Below are 24995 nucleotides of genomic sequence, written 5' to 3'. Positions count from 1 at the left end.
GAACAGTTAATTGATAAAATAGAAAAGATCAAACACACTCAGAGAGCAAAGCAAACCTTCTCTGCAACTGTAGATGTTCCTAATTTGAACACATATGAAAATAATTTACTTGTGAGATGTTCAAATTCAGAAACGGAATATGGGCCTTTACTAAAGGCACTCTATCTGCATTGTGGTTTATTATGGAGGCATGTCAGCAACGGCCTCCACTAAGTTCTAGGAGAGGGAAAAGGCCATCTGATCCATTATTTTGGACTGTTTTAGTTTAATCCTGCTGCCTGCTTTCCACTCTGGCCTTTAATCCTTTTCTTTTCCAGAAAAAGACCAAGTGGTTATTGAACTTCAACAGCCTTATCCTGTAACCTTTTCCACATGTTTTTTTTTTTTTGCCTTCACTTTAAAATTAAAAAAAAAATGGAACTTCACACCTTTCTTTAGTCTCTCTATATATTCAATATCTATATTCTTTAGTGTTTTGAATATTTTCCTATCAGTAGTAGAGCACTTCCCTTGACCACAAATGATCTGAGTCTGATTCCTGGCACAGAAAATCAAAGAAAAAAAACCCACAAACATATACACATACACAAGAAACATCTAATTGTTAACTACTTGGTTGTACATTTTATACATAAGTACCCCATTTTCCTTTTATTTTAACTTCTTCAATAATAGATCTCTAGAGATTTTTTTTGAATAATCACATGGTTGAAAAGATTCAGTCCATTTTCAATGTTTCTATATTTAAGAGTTTTGCCATGTGGTACACAGATGAAGAAAAAAGTGACCATGCACATTAGTCAGAATAATGGAAGCTATGCTTCAGTAACAATCTACAAGTTTCAATTGCTCAGTACAAATGTCATTTTCCTTGCTCATGCTTTTGTTATAATCAGTTGAGTGGAAGTATGTTGGATGTATGGTGCTTCCTAGAAATGACATATTTCACTTTTACTCCCATTTTACTGGTCAAAGCAGGAACATTTTTTTACTTACTATTCAACTAGTAGCAGTTTGTTGTTTTTATTAAGTGTAAAATTCAGTGATTTTTAGTAAATTTATAAATTGCATTACCAAACCTGAAAGTTTAGGAAATGTTCATCACCTCCCAAAGACTGACATTCCCATTAGTGATCAGTCCTCAGTCAACCATTACATTGCTTTTGTACTTTACAAATTTGCCATGTGAGGACATTTCATGCTACATGTTTTTGGGGTGCATATTTGGAGGTTCATACATACTTTTAGTGTATCACTTGTCATCCTGTTGATCTTTGATTTGCTCTAGTGAGCAACAGTAATGTCTCCATTTGTCTCTGTCACGTGCTAGTGTAGCCCAGTGATATCTGCTCGCTGCAGGAACAGGAAGAGCCTCAAATCGTTCATTCAGGGTTTTGATGAAGAAGTCTGACCATCTCGCTGGTGGGCGGCCACACGGTCTTTTGATGTCCTGTGTAATCTAGTCGGTAACAGCTCTAGTCCAGCAGTCATCTCTGAGAGAGAAGAGCAGCAGTGTTGACCGATGTGGCAGAAGCTGGGAAAAGTATTCGAAACGCTCGCCTGTCCTTCACCAACTACAAGACCAAGATGACTGCCCTCCGACGTCCTGATGGATCTATCACATCTTCCAGAAGGGCAATGGAGAGAATTATTCAAGACTTGTACTCAGATCTCTTCGACAGCCACGTCCACCTGCCTACATCCCAAATTCCGCAGGATGGATATGTCGTTCCCAACGTACTCCCTTCCGAAATCCAACATGCCATTTCATCGGCAAAGATGCATACAGCTCCTGGTCCAGACAAAGACCTCAAGAATCTGCTGCCAGTACTGTCAAAACTTTTATTATTCAATTAAAAAATGTTTTGGGCTTATATTTTCCAACCCCAGTTCCTTAACTAGTGCCCACTACCCTCCGCCAATATTTCTAGTTTCACTCCTACTTCCCAACCTGCTTCTGTGGCAGGTATCTACCCCCTTCCCCATTGTCTTAGTTTACCCTTCCCTAATTTAGCCCCCACACACCTGCCCCAGTGCCAAGCTTTTTCTACTGGAGTCTTGGTTTCCTACTTTTCATTTCTATTGCCATTGAGCGTTTGACATTCCCCTATGAAGTTTCTTTTTTGTGTGTGTGCCTTTTAATTTGTTCGTAGACATGGGAGTCTATTTGTTCATAGTTGGGTTTTTTGTTTTGTTTTTTTTGCTTTTTGGGTCATACCCAGCTATGCACAGGGGTTACTCCTGGCTCATGCCCTCAGGAATTACTCCTGGTGGTGCTCAGGGGACCATATAGGATGCTGGGAATAGAACCTGGGTCGGCTGCATGCAAGGCAAACGCCCTACTCACTGTCCTATCGCTCCAGCTCCCATAGTTGGGTTTTTGACATACAAATTACCATCACCAATCCCACCACCACTGTCAACTTCCCTTTATCAGTGTTATCCATATCCCACATATAAGAGAGATCATTTTGAGTCTGTTCCTCTCCCTCTAACTTCATTCAAAGAGATGCTTTTTAGATCCATTCAACTTGCAGCAAATTGCATTGTTATATTTTCTTACAGCTGTGTAGTATTCCATTGTGTATATGTGTATAGTTTCTTTATTCAGACATCAGGCATTTGGGATGTTTCCATATTTTTGCTATTGTATAAAATATTCCATATTTTGCTATTTGCTATTCCATATTTTTGCTGCAATGAATATAAGATGTCTTTTCTGCAGTATTTTGGGTCCATTTGGTTGTATTCCCAGGAATGGAATTGGGTCAAATGGAAGTTCAATTTCTAGTTTTTTGAGGAATGTCCATATAGTCTTCCCTAAGAGGCTGGAAAAAATGACATCCCTACCAGTAGTGAATGAAGATTCCTTTTCCCATATCCTTTCCAACACTGGCTGCTATTGTTCTTTCTGATAAGTGTCAGTCTCTGTGATGTAGGGTGATAGGTATTTCATTGAGGCAACATTATTCTCTTGTATCTACAGGCCAGTAATCTAGGCCTGGAAAGCAGATACAAAACCAAAACCGAAGCCTTCCTTGGGCTGAAAAGCACTCAGATTTACATACCAAAGACTGGGCTGGGCCAGAGCCTGGAATCTATAATGTAACAATTCAAGCTTAAAAAGTTCAATAATAATAGCAGAACACCTATTCTCTAGGACAGATACTCTTTCAGCAGGACCCATCAATGATGAAATCCCATGGTTGTGTTTCTCTTCTCCTTGTCCAACAAACCTATAAGCATTTATAATATTAATCGTTTTGTATGGGCATAGCAAGAGATGCATTAAACTTTTAGAATTGCTCTCCTGGGGTCATCTCAATCTCAGACTACAGTGCCCAGGCCAGATTAGTCTTTCCTATCCCTAGCAGGGTCCTAGTCTCGTCATTACTTTAAGATCATGACAGCACTTGTCCATGATCAGACTCTTAACTTATAGTTAAGAATGAGGCACTTTGGCCAGGCCCATCTTGATGCCAGGGTAACACATAACTTACTGCTTGCCCTGGGTCCGTCTCGTCCCCCGTTGGGACCCTGCCTTTTACAGGGCTAAGAACTGAGGGCAACCAAGGCTATAGTCAAGAAAGCAGATGCCCGGGAATTAATAATATTCAAAGCCAATTAAATCCCAATTGTAAAGGCATATTAATGTCTCTCTTTGTCCATACAAAAAGGACTTGCTCTGAATAAGCTATGCAAAGGACTCAAGGAGAAGAGAAAGACATTATTTACAAGTCAACAGAACACTAAGAAAGAAGCTACAAATAAACACAGAGTAATGGGAGCACTGTGACGAGAGTAACCCAATAAACCTAAACTACCTGAAGCTATGTAATCCTACAGTTGATGATATGGAATATTTTTATATGTTTTTTCACACTTGTATTTCTTCTTCTTTTTTTTCAATCTGGACTTTATTGATCTAATAAAATTACATTAAGAATTGAAATGAATTATACATTATTGTGCCCATGTTTCCCCCATACTAAGTTTGAGAACCCATCCCTTCACCAGTGCCCATTCTCTACCACCAGTAAACCCAGCATCTCTCCCCCCTTCCTAGTCCCGTCTCCCCCCCACCCCACACTGCCACTATGGCAGGGTATTCCCTTTTGTTCTCTCTCTTTGATTAGGTGTTGTGGTTTGCAATAAAGGTGTTGAGTGGCCATTGTGTTCAGTCTCTAGTCTGTATTCGGCCCGCATCACCCTTCCCCCGCATGACCTCCGACCACATTTTACTTGGTGTTCCCTTCTCTGAGTTGCCCAAAATGAGAGACCAGCCTCCAAGCCATGGAGTCAACCTCCTGGTACTTATTTCTACTATTCTTGGGTGTTAGTCTCCTAGTCTATTATTCTATATTCCACAGATGAGTGCAATCTTTCTATGTCTGTCTCTCTCTTTCTGACTCATTTCACTTAGCATGTTGTATTTCTTCTTTGAGAAAGTTCCTGTTTATCTCTTTTCCCCATTTTTTGGATAAGATTGGATTTTTTTCATATAGAGTTCTGTCAGTGCTTTACATATTTTGGATATCAACCCTTTGTCAAATGAGTGGTGGGCAATTTATTTAATATCCTGAAAGAGGTGTTCTGAGACTATTTGTAGAGTAGTTCCTATGTTTAACACAGTAGGAAGTTTTGGATAACTAGACCAAGTTCCTCAAGTTGATGTGGATGATTTTTTAATGCATTGCCTTGTTCTGTACGACTTCTGAGTACATCTTTTACACAATACATATTCATTTATAGTTATTGGGGCTGGTAAGTCCACTGTCAAGTTATAACAGTTTCATTCTTTTATAACAGATGCACCATAAACTAATAACCAGCCAAGACCCTCATCTTCAAATGTTAAACTTTGTAGATTTAGGCATCGATGTATACAATATCAAAAGAATAAAACACTGAGGTAGAGAAGGGAAAACCAAGTGTGATTGGAGGACCCGCTTGGGATGGGAGATGCGTGTGAAAGTAGAGTATAGATTGAACACAATGGCCACTCAATACCTCTATTGCAAACCACAACACCCAAAGGAGAGAGAGAACAAAAGGGAATGCCCTGCCACAGAGGCGAGGTAGAGTTGGGGGTATGGGGCGGGGGGCAGGGGGGCAGGGTGGGAGGGATACTGGGATCATTGGTGGTGGAGAATGGGCACTGGTGGAGGGATGGATACTCAAGCATTGTATGACTAAAACACAAGCACGAGAATATGTAAATCTGTAACTGTACCTCAAGGTGATTCATTAATTTTTTTAAAAAAAGAATAAAATATTCAGTCCATTACAAGGAGTACATAGTAATGTAGAACTTGGCTAAGATTTTAATCTTGCATACTCAAGTGTGGACAATGCTGAATACTTTAGAACATTTCTAGTGTCAGATAAATTTTACACATTTCTACAAAGTACTGCTTTCTGCCCTTTACATGTACATTATACCAACTAATATAATTTTTACCATTCTTTCTTTGCAGCAGATTCACACTATGCTTGCATAATATTTATGAATCACCAAAAGCCAAGAATGTTTCCAGAATTCAACACAAATACCAGAGGAAAACCATGTAATATCACAACAGCACACTTAAGACAGCAGAGAAATAATTGACGGAGAATCAGTGCTTACCAGCTTCAGGCTATTGTGTTTTGTCTACAGGTCAGATTCTAGTTGTTTGATCATCTACACCTCCCTTAATGTCTAAAGAACTATCAGTTGTATCAGTTGTATCACTTGTCATCCCATTTCTCATTGATTTGCTAGAATGGGCTCCAGCAACGTTTCCATTTGTCCCTGTCACATGCTAGTGTAAACCAATGGTGTCTGCTCGCTCCAAGAACATGAAGAGCCTCAAATCTCTCGTTCAGGGTCTTGACAAAGAAGTCTGACAATCTCATAGATGTGTGGCCAGGTGTTCCTTTGACGTCCCGTGGTCCTGTGGAATCCAGTCGGTAATGGCTCTAGTCCAGCGGTGGTCTCCAAATTGCATTACATGTCTGGCCCATCTGATTTTGATGCCTTGGCAAATAAGACAGCGTCCCTGATTCTTGATCATCGACCGAGGTCAGAACTCCGGATTCCTTCTCTCATTTGAGTGAAGCATGATATCAAGCACAGCTCTTTTGATTCCTCTTTGGAGACCCGAATAGCATTCTTATCCTGTTTTTGTAGGGCCCAGGTCTCTGAGGTGTAATGTGCAGGAAGAACGGTGGAGTCAAAAAGATGTGCCCAGAGCCAGAGGTTATTCGTCCTCTTAACTTCTTTGATTCTCTTGAAGGTGTTCCAAGCAACTATCTTCCTCCTGCACAGCTCAGGTGCCAGGTCATTTGTCATATTGAGTTCTCAACCTAGGAACACATAACTGCTGCATTCAGAGATGGTCGTTCCATTGAGAGCAAATGGAATGTCAGGAACTATTCAGTTTCTCATGAAAATCGACTTGGGGAGATTCAGCTGCAGTCTGACCTTTCCACACTCATGGTTGGAGTTGGCCATCATTCGTACTGCGTGGCTAATATTTGGTGTTATTAGAACAATGTCAACAGTGAAGTGGAGGTGGTGACCATCTATCTTCACTCCCATTCCTTCCCATTCCAGTTGTCACATGACATTCTCAAGGGTGGCACAGAAGAGTTTCAGTGAAATGGTATCACCCTGCTAAACCCCTCTCTTTACATCGATTACATCTTCCTTGTAGAATGTTGAGATCCTTATGGTGACTCCATAATACAGCTCATGGAGGATCCTGATATACTGAGTTTGAATGCCCTGTTTGACTAAGGCTTCGATGACTGCTTTAGTATCAACAGAATCAAAGGATTTCTTTAAATCAATGAACATTAAACAGAACAGCATCTTGAACTCTCTCGAAACCTCAATGAGCTTGGTCACCATGTGGATATGGTCAATCATGCTGAATCTTTTTCAGAACCCAGCTTACTTGCATGGTTGTCCTTCTTCTAGTGTTCTGCCAATCCTATTCATGATGACTCCAATGAATAACTTGTAGATGACAGACAACAGGCATATTAGGCAAGAGTTGCCGATTTTGTGTATATCTCCCTTCTTGTACAACAGAATCATCCTACTGGTTTTCCATTGAGACAGAACCTTGCATTCAGACAGGTAGCGTGTGCAGAGCCGAGCCAGTGTATTGATGAGTACTGGTAGCAGATTCTTCAGGTGTTCAGGTCTGACCTTGTCTGGACCGGGTGCTGTACGCATCTTTACTGGTGAAATGAGACGTCAGATTTCAGAAGGGAGAATGTTGGGAATGACATATCCATCCTCGGAATTTGGTATGTGGGCAGGTAGACATGCCTATCAAAGAGATTTGAGTAGAAGTCGTGGATAATCTTCTCCATTGACCTTCTGGAAGATGTGATAGATCCATCAGGATGTCGAAGGGCAGTCATCTTGGTCTTGTAGTTGGCAAAGGACATACAGGCGTTGCAAATGCTTTTCCCGACTTCTGCAGCATCGGCCAACACTGCTGCTCTTCTCTCTTTGAGGTCTTCCTTTATCGCTTCTCTGCTTAGATTTGGGAGCTCGGATGTTATCTTGTGATTGCCTGAGGCTCGCGCCAAACTATGTTGACGAATGAACTCGAGAGTTTCCAAAGACAGGCGTCTTTTTGTGGCTTTCTTACTCTTGGCATTCGTCGCTCAGTCATAGAGGTGCTGAACCAGTCTATCATATTCCTCATCGATGTTGTCAACAATGTCATCTTCCCATATTACTGCAATAGTGCCAAAGAGCTCCCAGTTGGTGGTCGTTCTGGTATTTCTCTTCTTAAACTTTGCAGCCCTTTCTCCTCGCTCTGTGAAGTAGAATTTTGCATGAAGGATACAGTGGTCTAATCCCATTTGGAATTTGGGGACAACATTGACATTGGTCAGGCAAACCATCAATTGAATATGATGTGGTCAATTTCATTTTGGAACTGTTCACCGGGAGACTCCCAAGTCTAAAGAACTATATTAAGGTCAATTAGTATTATGCAAAATATGCCAATGTAAGAAGGGACAGGTTATTTGTATCTCCAATTTAATTTCTGCAAGAATATTAAAATTCTTCTTAAATGGAAAAAATCTTCTAAAATTTGCTTTTCCAGAATTTCCAGTATCTCCCTCTAGTTATGCACATTATATTTTAACCATCTAGGGAAATTTGTCAATTTTTCATACTCAACAGTTGTGTTTAGATATCTATGTGTTTTAAAATCTGTGTTCTGAGGGCAGAGTACACATTTTTCTTGTCCATCATAAATACCTCTATTTCAAGTTTAAGGGTAAATGATATTTCTATCATAATGACAGTTTTATTCCCTATAGTCAGAAAACATTATGCCTTTTCTTTTGCTTTAACCTCTATTACAGGAATTTCTAAATTATTGCTTGTTCTGATGGTAGAGAATTCAGGTTAGTCTGACTGATGACCAGAACTAATTTCTCAGATATGTTTGCTTAAGGACAGTCTGTTACTGTTTTGCAAGTGAACCTACTAGATTTCAGTGGAAGAGAATGATCTTTCCAGAAAGAAATGAACCCAAAGGAGAAGTCTTTCCCCTCCTCTGGATATGTAACAACATTCTAGCCAAGTTTTAACATTTATGAGTTGAGTTAGACATTGCTGACAAGTCATGTCTTGTTATTTCTGAGTAGCACAGAGTATCTAAGGAAAAAAACATCTAGCTGTCCTCAGATTGAGACATATTGGAAGGCCAGTGTTGTAAGAAAGAATTGGCAATGGAAATTTGATTCCAAAGGTAACTACTGGACCCGAGAAAAGAAAAATAAAATATACTTATTTATTCTAACTATGGGAGAACTGTAACATGGGTTTATGCTAAGAAATGTGATCTGGGAGGAATGCTTTTGTGACAGACCTTGCATGCTGAATGTTTTTCATCTCCACCACTCTGCAGGTGGGTGTAACACCAGGAAAAGAGATACCAAACTAGTAACTGAAAGGAACACCATACTGAAGAATCGTGAGCTCCTCTTTGAGGGTATTCCTTCATTCCTTCTTTTCTAAAGAATAGGACTTGAAAAAAGAAGGGATTTTTTGATAGGATAAAGAGGGGTAAGTATGGAATTAAAACCTAGTACTGTAATATAGAGAAAGAAAATGAGGGATAGATAGTATTAACAGTGAAACTCTGGCTTGGATTATAAAACTGAGATTACCAGGCAGAGGGTGTGAATAGTAAAGGGGAAGGAAGAGGTGGACTAAAAGTGCCCCCTTCTAGGGTGGAGGATCCTAAGCACTTTAATGGTGGTGAAAGTGCACTGTATCACTGTCATCCTGTTGATCATCGATTTGCTTGAGTGGGCACCAATAACGTCTCCAGTCTGAGACTTGTTGTTACTGTTTTTGGCATATCAAATACCCCACGGGTAGCTTGCCAGGCTTTGACATGTGGGCGGGATACTCTGGGTAGATTGCCAGGCTCTCCGAGAGGAACGGAGGAATCGAACCCGGGCTGGCTGCGTATAAGGCAAAAGTCCTACCCGCTGTGCAGTAACTATTAAAATAAAAGCATAAATGTTAATAGTATTGTAACTGTTTTATCTAAACTATTCAAAAATTCCCCCAATAGAGAACAGATTGGTGTCACATGATAAATGTGGGGCCAACCAATGGGCAGTACATCAGTTATGTGTCAGTGATAACTCTCTTAGTGATATAGGAAGGAAAGACAAGAACAGATACCTGAACAATGGTGCTGGCAGAGTTGCGAGATGGGTAGAAGACAAGACCTTTGCTTTTCTCATTGCATCACAGGAAAGAGAAGGGAGAGCCGAATCTTTCCAGTTTGACTGGTGAGGTTTGAGGAGCTACTGAGCAATGCACTTAGTGAATACTTCTGAAAACATACCAGGGCCAATCATGCTAATAAGAGTTCAGGAAGATTGGATTGCCTGTATTTTACTTGCAATTTGTTTCACTGATTTCCCTAAGTGATGATCTGTGTGGGCATGCAACATTACTTCTCTGGTCTGTTCTCTACCGTTATTTTAAGGGAGGCGCTAAGCACAAATCTTTTTGTTTGTTTTGGGGCCACGCCCAGTGGTGCTCTGAGATTACTCCTCACTCTGATCTCAGGGATAACTCCTGGGGGGACTCGGGAAACCATATAGGGTCCTGGGGATCAAACCCTGGTCTGCTGAGTGCAAAGAAAGCACCGTCCTGCTAAATTATCATTCCAGTCCAAAGCACAAATCAGTTTAAAGATTATTATTACTTACAATATTAATGGTAGGTATGGGATTCTAAACCCCATATTTCCATTTTAACAAATAGTTTTTAAAAAAATCTAATAATTGATCACTTTTTTGTTTTTATTGATTGATTTAAATCATACTTGTTTTCACTAGAAATTATGATAAAAGGCTCTGATATGTTATTGGCTTTTATGATTTCTGTAGTCCTTTATTTCAGAACTTGAACAAGCCTGGGTATTTATGTATTATAATTCACACTTAGTTTGTGCATACGTAACCTCTGTTTTTCAAATTGTAACTAGCTATCTAGAGAGAAATGCTAGAAATTTATTTCTCTTTCAATCTCTTTGGTTTTCTCTTCTTTTAAAATATGAACTTATGCTGCAAATAAATTAATGAACACCAGACTTTTCATCACAATCTTTGCCTTATTTTCCAATCTTCTATGGTTTATCTCAGACATACATTGATTTCAACACCTTTGGAAAGTAAAGCTTTTGATAAATTTATCTATTCTTATATCATATTTTAAAAATGAACTGAGCATGAATCTCATTTTCTTACAATTTTATTGTCACTTGAAGATTATTGTATATTTTATCAAACTTTTTCCAATAATTCAGTGGCTTTCAAAACACTTTTCTTATTTTTTAGAAGAAAAATATTGTAAAAATTGACTTTGATTTGTCTTCCAGATGATTTTCTGAAATAAAGCAACTATATATTTTGTATAATAACAAAATATATTATGGATAATTACAGTAATAATGTGTTTCTTGACTATCTTTTCTAACTGCTGCTTTCATGGCTGAGAAGAAATGTCCTTCTTTGCTGTATAAACAAAATCAACACACACAAGAAGTCACATAGCCAATGTTGCAGCTATATGTAGATGTTGGCCTCCTCTCTCAGAACCTTCTTGGTGGTCCCCATTTTGCTGACTGTCATAATTAGAGGCTTCCAGCTGGTAGGCAGCGCAGTCTCAGAGCTAGATCTTAACTCAGCCAAAGGAGACCCTTCAGGGTACAACAGATCATTTGGGAAGTGATAGAATTATCTTTGTGATTACCTGATCTTGAATAAACTGATTTCAAAACCTGCTGAATTTTAATTGCAGACACAATCAAGCTATTCTACAAAGCTATTTGTCTTGACTTTGCTACCTTGGCAATAAGGTTAATGCCTTACACTTCCTATGGAACTGTCACTTCATCACTATTTTAGATGCATTTCTTGAGGACTGAACATGAGTGATCAGAAAGAAACAAAAGAGCAAAACCCTCAGAAGTAGCTCTGGTTTTAGAGGGCCCTTATGGAACCCAATTATGTGGAACGGTAGGTCTCATGAAATATGTCGATCTAGGAAAGATTAGTGCTGGGCCCAAGTGATGGTAAAGCGGATAGGATGCTTGCTTTGCACGTGGCTGACCAAGGCACGCCATAGGGTACCCCCACTGCCTCCAGGTGATCTTTGTGAACAGAGACTGGAGTAAGCCCTGAGCATTTCTGGGTGTGGCCCCCAAAATAACAAACCTATAAACAGAAAGATGAAACAGGAGTGCTATCTACATTTGTCTTCAATGTAGTTTATCATCTGGACTGACAAAATACAATGTCATGAATATATTTTGATAGAAAACTAGATGACAGGGTTCTTATTGAAAGATTGAATGGAGATGGACAAGTACTTGCCTAACTTTCTGTACAGTTTCTCTTGCATAGTACAGAGGAAAAAAACATTTCTAAATATAAATACATTATTATCAATGTTAATGTCTTGAATAACATTGTTATAAAATATTATGTATAATAATAAAACCTGGTTCATCATTTTGGACAAAATTTGGCTTCACGTGAAAGAAATTCACTTCAAAGTATCAGTTTGAGAATAGTCCTATGTTTGCAAAGCTATGAAAAATAGAACTAAAATATTGCTCCTTGTAAAACAAGAAAATCTTTCACTTAGAATATTTTGTATATTTTCCCCTATTTCCTAGAGTCTGACAAAAACAAATTTATTTGAAATATTTTTACTAATTTATAGATTAATTGAAGAGCTACATGTTATATTTTAGATCTCTTGTGGTTGCCACAAGTATTTTTTAAAAGTTGTGTTCTCTTTGACAGTTTTGTTCTACAAAAAATACCTCTGAAAACTATTTTAAATATTTTTCACAAAAATAAAGACATCGAAATTTCTTTACACACTTTTGTTATTATTTTATTTTGGTTTTTCTTTGGGAGAGGGATGTCATATTTGGCAATACCATGTCTATTCCCAGTTTTGTGCTCATGGAGATTATATGTTTCTAGGGATAAAATCTAGACCTTTGTCATGCAAAGTGTCTACTCCAGCCCCCTGAGTTCTCTCCTGAGCCTTTTTTCTTAAGAATTTGAGACCAATCACAGACTCCTACAATACTTTTTATTCAGTACAATCTCAATTAACTGAAGGTTTATGTAATAACAGTTAAAACGTTTTGAAACATTGAATTCAGATTTAAGTACAATCCTGTTCTAATATTTGTTGAAAGCATTTCTAAAATGTACTTGAATAATTTCTTATGAGTTAATTGCCTTTTGTTACAGTTTAGTGTCTGTGTTATTGTCTAGCTCCTTGAGGAACTGCTTAACGTCTTTGTCAGCAAAACATAGGGCGATCTCAGAGGCTTCCAATGCCCCACAAGACTGAGGTTCCAAAGGATCCTTTCTCATCTCCACCTCCACTGAAGTTAGAGTAGGACGTCAGAAGGTTCCTTTCCATCCTCTTACTCACAACAAAAAAATTGCGACTATTTGATATTCCAGTTCTATATACTCCAAGATAACTAGGAGTACTGAATTTGAATTAATTTTTAAAAGTCAAGTAGCGTTTGAATGCGCGTTTGGTGAGGAGATGCTAATGAAAGTGGTCACTTTAAAACAGAAAAACCCACACTACTGGTATTTATTAGCTGTTCTCTTTCTATTTAAAATTACAATTTTATTACATCTCCGATTCTGCTAAAGGCCTGAAGATACTGCAATAAACAAAAACAGACCAAGTTTCTGCTCCACTCAACTTATGATCTAATTAGTCATCATTTGAGAACCTTTTGAAACAGAGGCAGTTTAAAACACATGCCCACACACCCACATGTCTGCTCATTTTGAGGGTGCTAAATAATAGAATACAAATGGATTTACTAAATTTGGATTTATTAAATCTTGAATTGTATACTTATTAAAATCCATTATTTCCAATGTGCTACCAGCAGCCCTGACTCCAATCAGTAAAGAGAGATGAGTCCATATTGAGGTGTGTTTGAAAGTCTCATTTCATTCTCGCCCTCAAAAGCTTATCATTGAGGAAGCACAGAAGAATGAAGCATCCCTACTCATGATTAACAAGGGGTAACTCCAAATGCTTTATGCAGGGTTAGGTAAAACTCTCAGAGCAGTGTCTTCTTGAGATAATTAGTGTATCTGATCAGAAATACGGGCACTGAATAAAGCCTATTTGTCTTGTATCTTCTTGGATGGATGGCTCTGAGCAAATTACTTAACCTTAACTTCTTATCCCGTACAATAAAAATAAAATATATGTATAACTAATATTAGTAGGGTATTAGATTTGCTGTCCTGTGGCTACTTACTTCTCTTTAACCTCACAAAACGTCTGGAACTTGGCAAGTTTTATTTAGTGTGAATATCTTCATCTTCAATACTTCTAATATTTGGAATATGCAAAAGGTGGTGTTTTCCAGAACAGGTAGAACACATGCAGAATTTTCAAGTGGAAAATGAGTTTAGAATCCTCATGCACAGGCATTAATAACCCATTCATAGAACTCATTTCTTGAGTCATGTACCTTCTCTTTCTTTCCTTTGGAGTTTCTCTCCTGGAGCAGTACATACCCCTACCTCAATCATCATCATCGTCATCCCGTTGATCGTCAAATTTCTTGAGCGGCCTCAGTAACGTCTCCATTAGTCCTAGTCCTGATATTTTAGCAGCCTCTCTTTACTCATCCTTTCCAATGGTGCTACATTGGAGGCTCTTTCAGGGTCAGGGAATTAGATCCATCATTATGGATCTCTCTCAGTCCCTGCCTCAATATATACTCTTTTATGCACTCAGCAAAGCTCTTTATTTTAGCTAGCCACCATTCTTAATTGCTGTATAGTTTGGAAATATTTATCCTAAAAAATAATCTCTTGACAGCAAAATTAAAAGAAACAACAGACTGAAAATAGAAAAGAAATGAAATAATAAATTCATGTATAGCATAGTAAGTCTAACGGAAAATATATGGTTTCCTTTTGTCTGATAACAATACTTTAAGTAAGAGTTCATCATTCATTCAACCAACACTCCCAGAAGCTAAGGGGTATGAGTTTCTCCATAACCAGAGAGTGAAAACCAACACCTGAACCAGGCTCAGAAAACAAGCCAGGCACCATTAAATTTTCAAAAATTAACATACCAGAGAGTTTCAGAAATGGAACTTTCCACCACTTCTTGGAACTGCTGAGGCACATTCTCTATGGCAAATATGCCTTCAGTGATTTTGTTTTCACTCATTGAGCTTGGTGGACTTCTGTGTATTTAGGAAATTGTATTCATGTTGACACAAAACATTTTTATATGCAATTAGATAGAAATTATAAAATGTATTCTCTTGGGCACATATTGTAAATAAAACTGCAAGTAAAATACATGTAACGAAAATCTTCAAATTCTTCATCAGAAATTATCTTCTGAGAAGTTATGTGATATTGATTGGACATTTGCCTGGCTTCAGCTAATGAAAGACTGGGATGATATCTTGGGGCCTGTAACCCTCAATTCTGGGACATTCTTATCAATAATGACTTTTCTCCATCACATTAGTCTTCCTGTTCTTCATGAACTCTGATGATTTTTATATTGTTCCTTTTAAACTCATCCTGCAGTTCACTGGGATACTCTTCACTTCTTTTCAGACAATATTCCATCTTTTGCTGTTTTGTAGCAGTTTCCTCCTTCCCAAGAGCACCTTGATATTTTGCTCAGCTTCTTTTATTTTGCTGTTCTGAGATTTTATTGACGTTTCTTATCACCTATGTTGGTCTTTATTTCTGTAATCTCTGATTGTAGTGTAGTTTTCATTTTGAGTCACACTTTCTTGTGCTTTGCCGACTACCTGTGCTGTCTACTTTTAGAACTCATTAAGCATTCTCCTCAAATTGTCACTAAAGACATTGTCTGAGGACTTGCCGGTGGTGTTGATGCCTTTAGTGATTTTGTTTTTAGTCATTGAGCTTCGTGGACTTCTGTGTACTTTCCCTGTTGGTTTTCTAGTGTTCTTGCTGTGCAGGGCAGGGGGGGGTGTTGTGAGGGGTGCACTTTGTTTGCAGTTAGTTCCCCTATTAATGCTGAGGGATTAAGCTCTTGATCTCCCTCTGTCTTCTCTGCTCATCCTGGGATGGGGGACACCAAGCAAAACTTCACAAAGGATTTGTTGTGTGGGCCCTTAATCTGGCTCATGTCAGATGTGGAGGTTGCTGGACCTACCAGGTAGATAGGGGGTCTGCCTCTGGTTGTGGCATTAACCCATTTATATCAGCCGGTGTCAGGCCAACCTGGGATGGTGGAGCAGCAAGCAGAAACTCCGGCCTTTATTCTATCTTGATGCATTACCTGATCACTGTCATAGTGCCCAACATCTCTAGGACTTGGGAAAGAAATTTGAATTCCATTCTGTTACATTTTCCATCCAGGCTTGGCAAGGTTTTAATGATGATGAAACCCTTTCTCCAAGAGAAGAACGTCTGTGTGGTTCTCTTTTTAGGCAGCGTTTTTATTCACAGGGCCTCTTGTTAAGTCCCTTTCATGCACACATACACTCTACACATATATCACACATTTAAACCGCCCACCCACAATATCCCACATGTACTGTACACATATATCCACACATACCATCATATACACACCAAACACAAGCCTATTACCTATACACTTAACTCCAGTGCACTTACTGAAACAAGACCTTCTTCAGAAACCAGTTCTGTAGAATTGGGTTCTTTAGCTGAGGAAGAGCAGAGTAGAAAGGAAGGGCAACAGAATTATTAAGCTGTATCTCCTGGACAGAATTATACAACCTCTTGCATCTTTCTGACTTAATAATCAGAGGTTTTTGCCTTCGTGGCTATCTGATAACTACGTACGAATAGGCTTTGCATAAATTTTGATTTTTCTCTTCCTTGTTTTCTGATCCCTTGCTCTGGTTCACAATTCTTTCTTGAAAACAGACTTTGCTTGTGGCAGAGAGAAATACACCACCTTCAGTCCTCGTGAGCTGTTTTGTGCACTCTGTAGTTATCTTAATGACTCCAGAAATAAAAAAAAAATCTTTGTGTGAGCACATTTCAGAATCTTGAATAAATTGTGAGAGAGAAGTTCCCTGCAGATCTTTCTAGGTGATAATTGGAGAGTCAGGTCAGCTTGGACACTGACTTTTGGCAATCTGTTCGCTGTGGTTGTAATTGTTTGGTTTTGTTTTGTTTTGCAAAGAAGATGATTGCTTTGGCTTGAAAACACATACTATACACTAATCCTTGGAGATCACTAAAATCATCATAATAAAAGCTTAATCCAAGTTTTATAATGGAATTTACCACAAAACCTGTTTTTAAACTTATGGAGTCAAATTATAGCAGTGGTCATGAGTATCCCAGTTGTCTAATAAAAAAAAAGTGTGACAAATGATACAGTGAGGTCTTACTTTTCTGATGAGCCATCAGTCTTACAAAGAGATCAGGGTATGCTCACGAGTGTGCTAGAAAGTGCTGTAAATAATTAAAATGAAATTTTACTTGTCCAAGGGCAAGGAAAGTGTTGCACTTCGTAATGAACTATCTATGAGGTTTAATCTTAATCTCAATTTACTAGATAACAAAATTTACCAAATGGTTGGTTCCTTTTGCTATTAATATAAATAGTAAAATACCACTAGGTGTGTTTATATCTGTTAAAGATCATAAATAATGAATGTTGGCTCTGAATAAGAAACTTCTCTGAAATATATACACATATATAATGCAATATGAAATATGCAGCCATTGCTTCATATAGTTATTTAGCATATATGTATATATACCTATTTAGATAGATATGTCTATTTACCTCCATTATGCTTACATAACTATATTTATGCTGCATGTTTGTATATATGTGTAATAATGTATACACATATAATCAGATACACATGATACAAGTCCAGGACATGTTGTAGTTACTAGAACAGTGATAAGAGTAAAATTATTTTTAAGTTCCCTTCAATTTTCTGAGTATTTCTAGCAGGCGATATGAAATATCCTCTGCATCTCCATATGGACTCTCAACAGTTGCACTCCCATTTTCTCTTATTCAATTATTCATTTGTTTACTTTGTGTTTACCCGTGCATCATACATTCTGTGGAGGGAAGAGGGCTGATGATTTATAGAGCATATCCAGGAGGACCCTGTTGTCATCATCCTGCTTCTTGTATTCTGCACTCTACGGTGTCTATGCAGGTTATGATCCAACAATAACATCACAGAGCCAGAGCGCAGTCTCCCTAAGTAAACATGGAAATGCAGTCATGAGCTTCGCAAAGAAGCAAAAGGAAGGGTAGCTGTCAAACTAGAGTTTTGGTGTGAATTTTCATTCATGGATGAGGACTGTATTGGACGTCTTGCAAAGCCTGGAATTATGCAGCTGTGTCTGTGATTTGGCTCGTGAAAATGACTCTCTCTTTGCAATTCTCCCCGAAAAGTCAGCATATTGCCACAACCCTCTCGGAGCAACAAAAGAGCTTAGAGTGTTAGTCATTTGTTTTACATTGTCTAGATGTGCTGACAGTTTTCTATTGGCAAGGTTTTGGAGAGGTGATTGCAGGAACAATTATAGTTGATGTTTAGCTATTGTACATAATTTATTTTCTTAAGATATAGGCACGCTAATGAGAAAAAGTAGGGCTTGAAGAAGGGAATGTATAGGAGTCCCCTGAACTAAAAGTTAATCTAGTTTGGTTTCTACCAATTAAAGAATGTAACTTATATATTAGCTTAGTGCATTTATCAAAAAGATTCTGTTTATGCATATTAATGTTGTCATGAATGTCCAGAATTGATCTTTAAAAATCAAACTAAAGGTAGAGATTTAAATGAATTTTGGCAATGATAAATAATAGATATCCAAACCTGTCTCTAAACCAATATAATTTTTGAGAAATCCAGAGATAAATCAAGCTGTTTTCTGAAAGCAGCTCATACATAAGATACTTTGATTTCATCTCTCCAATTTCAGTTCCATATCCGGACAGACAGTGTTGGTTTCAAGGAGGGCCCTGTGCCATGCATGTTTGTTGCTGTCCTCTAACTTAAGAAAATTTATTCTGAGATTTGAGGCAGTCCAAAAATAAGCTAAAATCTGTTTAGCTCCATTATTTCTTGCTTTATGTTTTTTATTATCTTCTACCAAAAGGGAAAATCTTGAACTACAGAAAGCAGAAACTTCAACTCTAGGCCATCTTTTCCAGAGGCAGCACTTCCCTTACAGGATCGGTGCATAATGAAATAATGATCTGTAGTGTGTTTGCAGAAAGTCAGCAGGTATTTAGAAACTGTTCTGACAGGCACTGTCTAATCCTGATTTATTTATCGCAGGAGAAAGGTAGATTTTTCATGGCCTCCCAGTGAATTCTAATTCCTTCAGCTTTCACTATAGATAAACTTTGAAAGGTCTTGGGTTTCTTTATTTTTTCTTTTTTTTTTTCTATCCTCCTATCCACCTTGTTGTAGTGATGATTGGGGAAATCACAAGACACCAGCAGTGGTTGCTGGACTCACATCACTTTGCAACACTCACACTAGACTTTGACTCTCACCTAGGAATGTGTCGCTTTAAGCGTGCTGCTTGCACACATGCTGTAGTGCTCACTGGGAGGTCACTGTTGTGACACTGACAGGGGTCACACCATTTTTTTGTGAAGTCGCTGCAAATGTGGCTGGAGAAAGCATTTGAGGTTCTGGAGATCACAGGGGCTGCAGAATTGCCAAGATCATGCCAGGCACACAGCGTGTCTCTGGGGATTAGACTCATTACTTATGCATGTGAGGCAAGTGTTCTAAGCCAGCTCCAGACACCTTTGGTTTCTTGAAATCGTGTTTTTTTTTTTTGTCACAAGTAAATAAAAGTAAATGGTAATTGTTCACTACTTTGATATCAGACTTTCTTCTAGAGAGATATTTACTCTTGCAATTTACATGTGAAGTTTTGAAGCAGAATCTACCAACTACTGTATCCAACCAGATATTGTCACCACTATTAATTTCAACTCCTTTATCTGTATTTAAATTATTTTGTGAAAAATCTTAACTGTACATATTATTTATCAATATTACAAAACATTTCAATAAAATATCTTTTCATTTGCTATACTTAAACCTATGCCTACAGGACAAAGCAGAAGATTGATCATATACACATGCAAATTTTTAAAAGAAAATTTTATGAAATTATTCTAATTTGCATTGCAAACATTATACATTTATCAGGTTCTACACTTGAGAATTACCATGAAATCTTTTGTTTTATATCCCACTTAATTATTTGATAGCCCAAATGTAGAGGACTGTTACCATAAGTCTTTTTTGTTTGTTTGTTTCTTTGGATCACAACCAGTGATGCACAGGGGTTACTCCTGGCTTATGCACTCAGGAATTACTGTTGGCAGTGCTCAGGGGACCATATGGGATGCTGGGAATCGAACCCGGGTCAGCCGCTTGCAAGGCATGCTGTGCTATAGCTCCAGCCCCACCACAAGTCTTAATGAGCTTAAATCACCAGTTCAATCTATTTCAGTTGGTGAGCTATCAGGTATTGAACCTCAATTTTCAAATAAATTATTCTAATCTAACCTGTGGACCTGGAAGGAAGAACTGTGAAAAAATTTTCAAGAATTGCTATAAAAATTTTAATATTTTAAAAGATTTGTTTTCTCTCTTCATTAAAAGGTATGCATATTTATTAATCTAGCTAGCTAGATACACATGCATACAGTTAGGCCTCAAACTATGGTGTATTAAAACTATAGCAGATTGTTCTGTGGGTCTAAGATAAGGACTAAAATGAACTGCATTTGCAATTTCACATGTACAATTAATGTTCTATATTTCTTTGTTTTACGTTGATCTTTATAAGACTTGATCCACAAATATAAATAGGAGAGGTGTTTTTAGTAATTGAAAAGTAAGCAAGAGGACAATGTTGAGTATGTGATGAGAAATAGCATCTCCCTTTGCACAGAGAACAGGGAGGGAGAGGGAGAGACGGAGAGAGAGAGAGAGAGAGAGAGAGAGAGAGAGAGAGAGAGAGAGAGAGAGAGAGAGAGAGAGATTATTAAAATATTCCTTTGTTTTTGTTGTGTTAACCTTCTCTTGGAAAGGTTCACTGTAACCTGCCCCCTGCCCATCCCCCACCCCAACCACACCCCGTTTACTGTCTTGCTCCTTGTCCAGTAGAGACAGTCAGTCTGAGATGGGGTAAGTTCCTCCTTTCTCCTTCTTCCTGGTTTGGTTCCTACCTCTTATTCTAGGCATAACCCTAACTCTTGTTCCCTGCCTTCCACTTGTATTGCATACACTGGGTTTGACCCCATGCACCCTATATCTTCTGAGCACTGCTAGGAGTAGCCTTTGAACGCAGAGCCAGGGGTAAGCCTTGAGCACTGCTAGTGTACCCTTCCCTATCATCCAGAAAAAGACATTTGTGGGAAACGATTCATTTACAGGAAATGAATTACTGCCAAAAAAGAGAATTCCTCAATGGGTCAGCCTAGCAGCCTGTAGTTCTGTAGATTGTTACTATGCTGTCAACTTTGCCATATACCCAGAGAAGTCAAATGGCTTTGAGTTTCCTGTCTGCTCAATGCACAGAGGCTACCTTTTTTTGCAGACATTTCGATTCTAGGTTGAACAAAGACTCCAAGAAAAACAACTTTCCATCTCTCTCTTAACAGTGCTGCTGTTAGGGTCCTTGGCTGCAGATGTTCTTACCAGGGTTCAGATCCCACATGGTCCTGTGGTCTACTTGCTGTCTCCACAGATGAGGTGGTCACTCAAGTCCCAGGGCATGTTCATATTCTAGATTCCCCAAAGTGAGTTTTCTTTAGGAAACTTCTCAGTTAAATTCTTTGAGGAAGACTGTAGTTGAAGTGGTTGAGAGAGTCTCAGCTCAGAGACTCCTATTTCTGCTCCCAAACTGAAGGCAATGGAGTGGGGGTTGGGGAAATTTGGGGAGATTGCAGTGTGATGGGAAATCTGGTCTTTGGGGCATCCTGCTTATTTTTAATCTTCCCAAAAAACCTGTCTCTGAAATAGTAAGAAAAATGGCCTGGTTTCAGAAAGGGCTAGAAACATTGAAAGATAATGACTTAAGCTATCTCTGTGTGATAATAGTCACATTCAGCATAATTCTCTGTAATGAATCAAATTTAGAGATATGTTTAGAATTGCATAATTCCATAGTGATGCCCAAATACATTTTGGATGAGTTGTTTCAACAGTAAATGCACAGGTACGTCTCAGTAATCAGAGGTGGCCTAAACATTGACCGCCCTAGGGTGATACTGTTACTGCTTCCTTGTCAGTCCTTCACCAAGGCATATGCATTAATCAGCTGAGTAAATGCTCTCTGACCTCATACTGTAACTCACAGTGTAATGCTTTTATTTTGACAGTCTATTAATTTTACTCTGAACTGTTTTTCCTAGTCACCCTACTCTGCTGGCAGAAATTCAAGTTTTGTCTTTCGTAACTAACGAGTGGGGGCAGGGGAGCAATATTTTATTCTAGAGCAATTCTTGCAGGGCAAAGCTAAAGGAACTGTTCATTTTACGGTTTAACACATTGATTTGTAGTGATACTGACCTGGGTTTACTTTTCTGTTTCTGCTACTATCTCAGTGATGTAGGCATATTTTGTAATATATCTGAGTTGTTTCTTCCTGTTGTTATTCCTCTGAGTTCCCATGAGTTTCAGAACCCACATCCCTCCACTTAATTTTCTCCATAATATTACAGAATATTCATATAAATTGAACTGTCCAAGTAGCTTCCATAATTATGATTTAGTTAATCTCTAGAAATTCTTGACCGGGCCCTGGGCTGAGATTAGAGAATGTGGGAAATGATCCTGCCTTCCTCAAATCAGTAAGTTAACAGTGTTCCCCGCATCCTTTACATCCTCCTTCACTTTGTGTCTTTCTTATATGTTCACATCTGTGTGTGCATGTGCGCGCACACGTGTGTATGTGTGTGTGTGCGTGCGCATGCTCACACGCTAGACCTTGCTGACCTTGCTATCTCCCTTTATGTTTCTGCTTAAAATGCTGCTATTGACACATTTTGTGTCATCAAGAATGTCTACACTCTGCTCCTCCCAGGCCCTGTTACAACGTTTTGACATATATAAGTGATTTCTGGGGTCTTTTTCTCACAAAAGCTGATCTTCCGTCCTGCAACATGCTTTGTGCACTGAACTTCTTGGTCAGATGGTATCAGTAGTGCCTGAATGTTAGGCTTTTCCTAGGGATTCAGCTTCTAGTTCATGCAGGGGACGTGAGTCAATCTCCTATAGTCCTGTGACCTGAATCATCACTTGATTGGGTCTGTGTCTTTTTTGGGGAGGAGAGTAGTGGTGACAGCACCTTGGGGTGGTCATGGACTGCTTCCAACTCAATGTTCAGGGTAGTTCCTCCTAGTGCTTCGGAAACTGATAGTTCCCAGACTGCTAGTGCCAGGGATTGAAGCTAGATCTGCATGCTCAGCCAGATGACCTATCTCCTTGACCTCGTCACTTGACTCTGAAGCCAAAACATAAAAGTTAAGAATGTCTTTCATACACCTTCTCCAGATGGAGCCCTGGCGACACTGAGCTAACACAGCTCCGGCTTGCGGGACTAGGACACATCCGAGCCGTGGGGGGGCACTGGAGTGGGGCGGCGCCAGCCCAACCTCCGAGTGGCCCCGACCACCGGAAGTCATGCCCTCGACCCACCCTCAGCGCCATCTTGCCACATTCAACAGAGAAGAGGCCAGGCATTCTGGTGAGCGACGCGGCCGCGGCCGGAGAAATGCTCCGGACCCGAAACCGGGCCAGCAACACCGGGGATCCAGACGAAGGAGGTACAGCCAACACACCTTCTCCAGATGGAGCCCTGGCGACACTGAGCAACAACTAACACAGCTCCGGCTTGCGGGACTGGGACACATCCGAACCTTTTCTAAAAACTGAAAACATACAATCTTTAAATGGAAAACCAATTATCAAATGCTTCCTTAGTAGGGCTGTCTTTCTTGTGGGGAAACTCCAACAACCATAGTGAGTTTGGTTTTGCAATATGGAACGTAATCAAGGTAAAGAGAAAATGATGTGAAATTCATCAGTTATACAGTTGGGGGGGCGGGGCGGGGAATATACTGGGGATTTTGGTTTTGGAATATGGGCACTGGTGAAGGGATGGTGTTTGAATATTGTGTAACTGAGACATAAACCTGAAAACTTTGTAACTTTCCACATGGTGATAAAATAAAAATTAAAAAGAAAAAAGAAAAAGAAAAAATAAGAATGTCTTTCACTCAGGGAAGTTTTTCTTTAGACTTCTTTGCTTTTATGGTAAGACCCATAAAATCTGATAGCACTAGGAAACAAAGACAGGGACAATGCATGGGAATAGTGGTGAGAAAGTGGAAGAGGATGGCGCTTATGTGGGGATGATGGTGAGGGTAGCTAATATCGAGAGGAAGCTAGAATGACTAGGTTGGGCAGATGGTAAGCACTGGTAGCACCTATCCTCCACCTCCCCAGCACTGTATAAGGACGGCAACAGTGCTAGACCTGTGTTTTCAAAAATGAGAAAGATTGAGATTTTAAGAAAAAAAAGTATTGATCCCCAAATCAAAATTGGGCAGAATTTAGAAAATATTCTTAAAACAAATGGACTAAAACAACAACTACACATCTGTTGATCTCTGATCTGTTTAGATTTCCAGTGACCTTCTAGAGTCTTCATTCCTTCTTTTTGGTTGTGGTGGGGGGGTTTCCAACTGGTGTTCAAGAGGCCTGGGGATCCAGTAGAGATTCTCAGCCAGCAGGCTGGGCGTTCAATACAAGAGCCTGAGATACAGCATTGTGCAGGCTGGTGGTGCTGGGGATTTCCTGGGTCACCCCTCTCAGGGCTCTTGGTGCTTTCAGTGCTGTCCATGCAGGAACCATGTAGTGTCAGGGATAGAACCTTCAGTCACATGTGAAGCAGGTGCCTTAACCACTGTAATATCTCTCAGCCCATAAGGTTTCTATTTTTTTATTTTATCTTATTTTATTTTTCAGTTTCTTCCTGTTTTTTTAAAAATTGAATCATTGTGAGATAGAATTACAAAGCTTCCATGTTTCAGTTTCGGTCATACAATGATCAAACACACATCCGTTCACCAATGCACATTTTCCGGCACCAAAATCCCCAGTATCCTCCCCAATCCCAACCCCTCCCCTGTGTAGCCGAAAATTTCCACAATTCTGTCTCTCTGCTTAGATTACATTCAATATTTAGACACCAGTCATATCATTATAATTTGGATTTTTCCAGCCACCACTCAAACCTGCTGAAAAGGTTTGACAATTTATTTTGTATTGCTTTTTATGAATAGCATAGGATATCGCGCAGCCACAAGAGCTGCCATGCACTCCTAGAATTCAAAA

Source organism: Sorex araneus, chromosome X (genome assembly GCF_027595985.1).
Source record: "Sorex araneus isolate mSorAra2 chromosome X, mSorAra2.pri, whole genome shotgun sequence".
Taxonomy (NCBI): domain Eukaryota; kingdom Metazoa; phylum Chordata; class Mammalia; order Eulipotyphla; family Soricidae; genus Sorex; species Sorex araneus.
This window is presented reverse-complemented; position numbering follows the sequence as displayed.